This window comes from Myotis myotis, unplaced genomic scaffold, assembly GCF_014108235.1.
Source record: "Myotis myotis isolate mMyoMyo1 unplaced genomic scaffold, mMyoMyo1.p scaffold_m19_p_1, whole genome shotgun sequence".
Classification (NCBI taxonomy): Eukaryota; Metazoa; Chordata; class Mammalia; order Chiroptera; family Vespertilionidae; genus Myotis; species Myotis myotis.
The window spans coordinates 58,577,843-58,587,880 of record NW_023416313.1 but is presented as its reverse complement, the minus strand read 5'-3'; positions in this window follow the sequence as shown (position 1 = coordinate 58,587,880).

Sequence of the window (10,038 nt, the reverse complement as noted above, 5' to 3'; positions counted from 1 at the left end):
TGCAAAGTTACTGTCACTCGGCAGCTCCTGTGTTGAGTGTCTGTCCCCTGGTAGTCAGTGAGTGTCATACCTACCTTCCAGTCAGCCAGTGGCCAGTCAGCTAGTCACTTAGCCTTTTATATATATAGTTAAACTCCCAAAGACATAGTTTAACATTAATTAATTGAAGCATAAAGTTTAAAAACTATTTTTTAAATCTAATTGTCTCCAAGCTAAAAATATAAAACCAAACAAAACACCTCAAAACGAATATTTAGTTCTTTGTCCTAGGCCTTGACTGGTAGGTGCAGGGTCAGAAAGCCCAGGCCAGTTTGACTTCAAATGCCATATGTGTTTCCCTCAAACATGCCAGGCACATCCTGCTTCAGGGCCTTTGCACTTGCACAAATGTGTGACTTGCAGTGTAAAACATATTTACTTCCATGGATCCTGAAATGAAATATTTTAAAGACAGTACATTACATCAAGCTGCCTCCGCTTCTCTACTCTCTCATCCTTGAGGCCCCCTAAACCCAGGAACAAAAGTAAGCTTTTTATATAGTTACATAATGAAATTAACCTTTTGATAAAGTAGTAGTTTTTTAACTAGATGACTTTGCCTTTCCATATTTTTTCATAGCTCATATGTTATTTTGGCTAACTTTCGTTATTACACATTTTAGAGTTTGGGCAAAAATATGAGTGGAAAATAAGTTGTTGGAATGGCATTTTCCTTAGTCTTTAAGAAGATAGAGTTTAGTTAGAGCTTGCGGTTGTGAGAGAGCTTAAGGTATTAATTCGCAACAGGAAGTTGGATGAAAGGTATAAAGTTCAGGAGAAAGGTCAAGTCCAGAGCAGTACATCTCTGAGTCACTGTGCTACAGATCAAATATTTGTGTGTTCCCACATTCATAGGTTGAAACTCCATCTCCAGTGTGATGGTATTTGGAGTTGGAGCCCTGAAAGGTGATTAGATCATGAGAGCAGAGTCCTCCTGAATGGGATTAGTGACCTTACAAAACAGCTCCCTCAGCCGCCCTGACCTGTGAGGACACAGAGAGAAGACAGCCATCTCTGAACCAGGACGCAGGTTCTCACCAGGTGCAAAATCTGCTGGCACCTTGATCTTAGACGTACCAGCCTCCAGAACTGTGAGAAATACATTTCTGTTGTTTATAAGCCTCCCAGTATTCGGTTACAACAACCTGAACAGACTAAGACACAATCACAGAGAGGTGGAAACTGAAGTTATGGGCTTGAGCTAAATGTCTAGAGCAGTGGTTCTCAACCTTCTGGCCCTTTAAATACAGTTCCTCATGTTGTGACCCAACCATAAAATTATTTTCGTTGCTACTTCATAACTGTAATGTTGCTACTGTTATGAATTGTAATGTAAGTATCTGATATGCAGGATGGTCTTAGGCAGCCCCTGTAAAAGGGTCATTCGTCCACCAAGGGGGTCGCGACCCACAGGTTGAGAACCACTGGTCTAGAGAAAAGAGTGTTTGACTGATTCTTCAGATTCAATATCACGTCCTCTGGCCACCCTAAATAAAGAAGGCATCCCTCCAACCTTCCCTGTTACTCTCTTGATTCTTTCATATAATTTTTATAATAGCAAATTTGTAATTATATTTTCATATGAATTATTACTTCATTTTCTACATTGTCCACTAGGATAAGAGATTCGAAAGGACAGATAGTGTCTAAGTGTTTTCTGTATATTAATAAATTTATCCTCACAGCAAACCTAAAAGTTTGATTTTATTCTTATCTGTATTGTGTAGGTGAGGAAAATGAGGTACAGAGGGATTAGCTAACTTGTCCAAGTCATGAAGCTAGTCACAATAGAGCCAGAATTCCAACCCTAGGAATGTGGCTCCAAAATCAGTGCTCTTAACCTCTGCTACAGTGTCGCTCCGCCCTCCTAAGCCCAGAACCTATCTCAGTCATGGCAAAGGGCAGTGTGTAGTAATATGTTACATGAATGAAGGATTACCCTACTGCTTAAAATGTATCAATATTCCTGATATCCAAATGGATAGTATCCTATTCTAGTCTTTAACATAGAAAGCCCTCCAAGACTTGGCCTCAACCCATCTCCTCTGTCTATTCTCCCATTTCTCCCCCTTGGAATCTTACATGGTTCCCAGAGCATGCCATGTCACACTCATCTTGCCCTTGCACACCTAATACCACCTGCTGCAAGAGCTCTCCCTTGCTTGCTGAACTGAGTTGAAATAAAAGTAAAAGAGAATTTCGTGAAGGAGTTAGAAATAGAGAAGGAGTCTTCAGAAAGAGAAGTATGTGCCTGGCACAGAGAAGATCCTCAAAAATAGTAGTTGCACTGATTTGAAATAGCCGAGCACAATATCGAAAGGGAAATAACTAAAACATCCAGGTAAAATTATATTTAAAATCATTTTTCTTGAGATATTAATGTTTATTACATGTAACATTATTATATTTAAGATAGTTTTTCTTGAAATACTAATGTTTATTGCATGTAACATTTTATTATATTTAAAATCGTTTTTCTTGAAATTAAAAAAAGGAAAAATATATTACAAGAAAATGTTAAAAAATAAAACATCTGGGTAAATAAAGTTTGGCTAATAGTGTTAATAGATTCATGGGCAATGCAATAAATGAAACTTAGTTTCCTTTAAATGCTTCTGAAACAAACAAAAAAAGGATTTCGGTTAATTTAAAGTTAATTAAAATAGTGGCTTTCAAAATGTTTGCCTGAGACTCTTGGTCACACATGCACAGTTTACCCTGTATCAAGTTCTATTAAGAGCATTTTATAAATATTATGAGAGGCCTATTGCACGAAGAGATTCGTGCAATAGGCCTTCCTTTCCCCTGGCTGCTGGCACCGGTTTTCCTCCAGCACCCAGGGCCCAGGCCTTCGCTCTGACCGGGCTCCGGCTGGAGCCGGCCCCGGGGCCATGAGGCCTCGCTGCTCCGCTGGCCTCCAGCCCCCAGGCTGCCAGGCTTCGCTCCACCATTTGGAGCCTACATATGCAAATTAATCGCCATCTTTGTTAGTTTAATTTGCATACTCTCCTGATTGGCTGGTTAGTGTAGCAAAGGTACAGTCAATTTACATGTTTGTCTATTATTAGGTAAGATTTCTTCACAATATTTCTTCACAATATTCACTTAATCTTCACAATAATCACAATTAGACAATAAATCAGCTTCCCTCTTACAGACAAGAAAACTAAAATGAAATAATTATGTAACTTGCACAAAGTCACAGGCAGTATTTGGCGAGCAAGGGTTCAACATCAGGTAATCTGGCTCCAGTCTCTTAGCACTTTGCTCTGTTGGCTCTCAAGTAACTAGTATAACCAGGTGCACATACACACAAACATGCACAGAGACACACATTCCTCCACCCCATCTACCTCTATGAAACTGATATAAAAGTTTCACCAGAATACTTACCCAGAACTATACCATATGGTATTTTCTTTATATTATGTATTTTTTAATACTGGTATGACCCTCTAAATTGATTTCACAACAAAATCAATTCCTTGACCCATTAATCGGTAATGAAGCACAATTTTTAAAAACTCCAGATTGGAATATCAATACACTTTCTTTCCCAATTGGGTGGGAGTTCCTTCAGTCTGCTTAGTTGTTGATGAAGCAAGTCAACTTGATATTGAATGGTTTTAAAAGAGTTTAATGATCTTAAAATAGAATGCAATAGTTGAAAATAAAGATTTCTTACATGGAACAACACAATTTTTTTCCCTAGTTGGATTTAGGAGAGAATTGAAATGCCCCTCCCAATGCCCTACCCTGCCTATTAGAATCCTACACACCCTCTACACACAACTCAAATCCAATCTTCCAGTAAACCATTCCTAAGTCCCTTATGTGCCCATAGCACTTTTTTCTTTCAGTTTCTATTCAAATATGTGTTTGTTTCCCCGGGGTAATGTATTGGTCTGTGCTCTCTTAGACTACAGAATCTTAAGGAGATAGAGGTCTTTTTCTCTATAGTCGTGCAGGGCATAAAAATCTGGTCTATGACGGACTGAATATAAAATGCTGGCCTCTAATGAGATTCTAATGGAGCTGAATGCCTATCCTCTAGTGACATTGTAGTTGTTTCTTTTTGTTGTTTTATTGTGGTAAAATACACATAACAGAAAATATCCTCACAGCTGTCTTAAATGTTGTAGGACCAACGCAGTACTCTCGTGTTTGTGGTGATGCTGGTATAAACACAACTACTGTGTTGCCAGTCGTATAAAAGTATAGCACATACAATCACATACAGTGCATAATACTTGATAATGATAATAAATGGCCATATTACTGATTTATATACGTACTGTTCTATACTTTCTATTGTTATTTTTGGTGTGTATTCTTTGCACTAATTCAATGTGTATTCTTTCTACTTATTCAATGTTTGCTGTAACAGTGTGCTGTGTTGCTCTGGCAGCAGTCTCATGTTTACAGTCTCGTGATTGCATCATTTTCTGTCGTACTTGATTTCATCTCACGTTGTGTTGTACAATCACATACTGTACAGGTTTGTAGCCCAGGAGTAATAGGCTATAAGATGTAGCGTAGGAGTACAGTAGTTTGGGTAAGTGCATTCCATGAAGTTCGCACAGTGATGAAATCGCCTCACAATGTTGGTAAGTGGCAGAAAACTATGTATGCTTCACATCCCTCATGGTGCCTTGCACACAGAATGTGTAGTAACATTTGTTGAACTGAATTAAGTAGAATTGATAGTCATCCCTCAATAGTATTTTAGTAATAAAATAGTTTCTTTTTTTCTTTCTTTCTTTTTTTTTTTTTATAAAATAGTTTCTTAAGGGAATAAAGAAAAGGAAGAATTCAGAAAAGAAAAAGAATTCCTTTCCGCCTTTCTGCAGTATAATAATGGCATTTTTTTTGATTCATTTGTTTTAGAAAAGGGCCATTTTTATGGATAAGTTTTAATGTTTATGTTTAAATCAAAAAACAATTCAAAAATTTACCCAAGAAATTATGTAAAATTCTTTGTTTTTCAATAAATGAATTACTGAATTAAGAAATGAACCTATGACCTGAGATTTCTAAATGGATCTTCACCTACTTTCAAAAATGACAGTTTGTGCATTTTATGTTGCAGTGCAGTTTGTAATAAGGACCTTTGCTTCATTTCCCATAGCCTGCAAAATGAGAAAATGTGGGATAAAGCAGATTATGAGAGAAAATAACAGTGGAGAGCTAATTGTATCTTTGTTCAATTCTAAGTAGAGAAAGTGGGAACGTCTGAGTTTAGGCCCCTTAAATAACAATCTTATAACAGCTGAAAAATCTTCCAAGAAAAGCAAGAGGTCATGGCACAGAATAACTTTGTTGGAACAACTTTTTGCAGCATTAGTTACCTCCAGATTTGCCTCTTAGATGAGAAAGCCAGTCTTTGATTTTTTTAAAATATATTTTTATTGATTTCAGAGAGGAAGAGAGAGGGAGAGATAGATAGAAACATCAATGATGAGAGAGAATCATTGATCAGCTGCCTCCTGCACCCCCCACACTAGGGATTGAGCCTGCAACCCGGGGCACGTGCCTTGACTGGGAATCAAACCATGACCTCCTGGTTCATAGGTCGACACTCAACAACGGAAACACACCAGCCAAGCCAGTCTTTGATTTTTTTTGGAAATTCATATACTTTCAATGGACCAGCATTTTTTTTAAATACTTGATAAAGACTAACTCTTTTAATGCTCTTGACAATCCTACAGGGTACTTACTGATATTTTATAGATAAGGAAACTGAGGCACAAGGAATATAAATGACCTGTCCAAACTCACACATCTAGAGTGTAACAGAGCTAGAACTCCACCCTAACTGCAGAGCGTTTGCTCTGACACGATGCTGCCGTAGCTTCACAAAGGCCAGTGATGAACAGTTTCGAGATGGCAGTGATTTCCTCTGGTCCAGCCCAATGAGCAGCATCACGCTGAGGAAGGCTACTGTCGTTAGTCCTAAGAATATGAACGCTATTTGTTGACTCAGCTTTCAGAGTCAACCAATAGACCAAGCACAGGAGATGTTACAGTTACAAAATGGGAAGTACATATTATCAGTCCAGGCACTGTGAAAGTAAATGTGCAGAAAATGGGAGCTGGAAGGTAGAAATGGGCAGCTGAGGAAAAGAACAGGGCATACCCGCCTCTTATAAAATCGAGGCTGCCCTAGCCAGTTTGGCTCAGTGGATAGAGTGTCAGCCTGCAGACTGAAGAGTCATGGGTTCGATTCCAGTCAAGGGCACATGCCTGGGTTGCGGGCTCCATCCCTCATAGGGGATGTGCAGGAGGCAGCCAATCAATGATTCTCATCATTGATGTTTCTATCTCCCTCTCCCTTCTTCTCTGAAATCAATAAAGATACATTTTAAATGAATAAATAAATAAATAAATAAATAAATAAAATTGAAGCCAATAATTTCATCAGGTAGTTGCTGGAATAAGACCAAAAAAAAGTGTAAACGTTTAAAATATAACCTTATAAAAGTAGCAAAGATAATGACATAATTATATTGGGAATATATAGGGTGTCCCCAAAAATGTATACACTCTTTAAATAATTATTAATTCCAATGGGTTAAATCTGAAAGGAAACATCAATTGAGCTATCAGCTGTTAAAGTGTGTACAACCTGTATACATTTTTTGAGACACCCTGTATGTAGAGGGAGGAGGGAATTAGGGGAAGAGTAAGCTACAACCTCAGCTGTTACAGGAGAAAATTGATTGATAATGTCTTCTATTGATTAATCAGGACATGGCATTGAAAGCCTTTATTAGAGGCTTTTAAGTCACCTCTGTAATAGACAGCTAAATGGACTAAACGTCGTTGATCTGAGGAGTCAGACAAAAGTCAGGCTGTGCATTTTTAATATTTGCCCTGCTGAATCATGTTTAAACCAGATATACTCATTACTTTGAATTCATAGATTCATTACTTGGAAAAAAGAAAAACCAGATGTGGCTGGACAAGCTATCATCTAAGTCCCTCCAGCTCTCAAATCCAGACTACAGAGCCAAGTGTGGAGGCTTCTATCCCAGATGACAGGAGAGCTCTTTGAAGTTCCTCCTTCAGCTATCACTTCTGGATGTGCTTCCTCAGCATTTTCTAGAGCAATGGGGAGAAGAATGGCTTGGCAATGCTAAGTCGGGCGGCCTTTTGTCCTCAATCCACTAGGATTCTATTGAGCCACAGCCTTACAGAAGACCAGTTCAGCTATGGTAACAGCTACCGTTCATCAGGTACATCTGTATGTAAGATGCCATGCTCTGTGCTGTTTAAATGTCTCACTTACTAAACCAAGCTGTTACTTTTTGTTTGGTTGGGTTATTTGTTTTGTTTTTTAGCAGTATTTTTATTTATTTTTGTTTTGTTTAAAGTATTACATATAGTATTACATATATGTCCTTTTCCCCATGACTTCCCCCCACCCACCCCCATCTCCCCCGCACATGCTCTCACCCCCCTAGTATCTGTATCTGTGTCTATTGGTTTGCTTATATGCATGTATACAAGTCCTTTGGTTGATCTCTTACCCGATCCCCCCCCACCCAGTTATTATTATATCCATTTTACAGATGAAATAACTAAGACCTCAGGTGAGGGTAATTAATTAACCAGATATCACATCCACGCTAATAAAAGAGAAAGATGCAAATTGACTGTACCTTCATGACACCCACCAGCCAATCAGGAATATGCAAATTAACCCAACAAAGATGGCAGGTTAATTTACATACACAGGAGCCGAGCAGCCGGGGGCGGGGCCTCTGGGCAGTGTGGGAAGGCGGGAAGGCGGCTCCGGGCCAGAGCGAAGGCGGTGCCGGCAGCCAGGGGAAGGAAGGCCCATTCTTGCACAAATCTTCGTGTAGTGGGCCTCTCATAACTAATAAAACCCTTGATAGGAATTAAAACTCATTGTTTTAACAGCTGTACTCTGTTGCCTGCTAATTAGTCAGTTAAGTGACCTAATCACATGAGAAGGAGGTGTTATGAATGCTGTTGGGGTTATGAATAGTGGGAGTTTTGATCCTTTTGGATTTTCACAGTGATTTAGAACTGGATTAATTTTTCTTTTTTGCCCTAAGAAAGAAGGCAATCTAGCACAGTCATATTGGCCTAGACTTAAATTCAGCTCTATCATTTATACTATGATCTCAGATGATTTGCTGGATTTCTCTTAATCCTTTATTTTTTCATTCGTATAACAGAGTTCCTAACTGAACCTACTGCTTAAGGTTATCGAGAGGATAAAGTGACCCGTGTAGGTTATGTGAACATTCAGCATAATGCCTGGCCATACATAGTGAGTGCTCAAAACATTGTTGAGGAACCCCTTATTCTTTTTAATGCCACTTCAATAGGTGGGAAGGCAGCATGAAATTAAGATGTTGCACATATAAAACATGTTAAACTCTCCTAATGAAAGGTATTTTTAAATTTTTTTCTTTTCCTTTCTTTTTAATCCTCACCCAAGAAATATTTTCATTGATTTTTAGAAAGTGGAAGGGAGGGAAGAAAGGGGGGGAGAGAGAGAAACATTGATTTGAGAGAGACACATTTGTTGTCTCCTGCAGAACTGCCCTCCACCCCCCACTCCCCCCCGAATCCGGGCGAGGATGAAACCCGCAACCCAAGTAGGTGCCCTTGACGGGGAATTGAACCCAAGACCCTTCAGTGTGAGGGCAGATGTTCTAACCACTGGGAAACACCAGCCAGGGTAACAGGTATTTTTTAAAACCACGAATATACTGTAATAAAGTCATGTACTTACTACTGTATCAGATCAGTAGCTAATCATCACTCACAAAACCATTCAGATTATAATTATATTAGTGTTAATTATAATTTATATAGAGTTGAACAGTAGATAAAGTACTGTGCTTTATGTTAACGTTTTTGAACTTCACAAGAGTCCTGTATAGTAAGTACTAGTAGCATCCCAGTTTTACAAATTAGGACACATGCTCAGGGAGGTGAAGTTACATACACACTTGGGATTCAGGGATGAATGTTTCTTGGATTCTTTCCTTGGTCAACTTAGTGAGTGAAAACTACCCAGTTTTTACTTAATACAAATTTTTAATAGAAAAAATAGTCTGAGCCTCAGTATATATTAAAGTCAACATATACAAAAGCAAACACATACATATACTAGGTCACCATGCAAAATGTGGTTTCTTCCTATAGGTATTGGGCAAAAAAAGTTTAATAAATACTGACCCTGTGTCTAGCTTCACATTTTTACTTGCTGTGGGAGCTTTAATAGTCAATCTAACTGATTTATTCATTTATAAAATAAGGAGAAAAACTTTTTTTTCTGTATTTCCTAGAAGGCTTTTTGAACAGCAAATGAAATAATAGATGGAGAAAAAAGCTCTGGAAACTGGAAACTTTCTATTGATATGCATGTACCTTTGTAAACTTGGATTTGGGGGCATAAGAAAGAGTTGCAGTTGAGATTCAGAACTTCCAAGAACTCCACAGTGTTCTGCCTTAGCAGGACTGTCACAACCCCTTCCTCCCTCTAACAGTGTAGGGCTGCTGAAGTAAGAGGAAGGAGTATGAATTCGTTGGGAGCTTCCACTTCTTGCGGTTTTCCTGCCTCTTAAACATAAAAGGGTAACCATTAGTTCCCCTCGTGACAAAAGTCTCTTCCTAAGAAGAGACTGTAATGCATTGCAAAAAGTCCCAATAAAATTACTGTCAAAAACGGAATTGAAAAAAATACATGCAAGAGATATTAAGCTCTTACTGCACACAAGCCCAGAGTTTGGTCTTTTCTTTCAATAACCAATCACTAGGATTAAAAAAAAAAAAAAAAATCAGCAGTGACATATTGAATACTCACATAATTACAATTTTGAGACAAAAATTTTCTTTCTAGTTTATTACCCATTCTGTGGGCAGTGATTTATTGACCTGGATAAATATACAATTCCTAAATCGTAACATATGTTCTTTTTCACGAATTCTAATAGGGTGAGTGAAAGGGGTTATCCG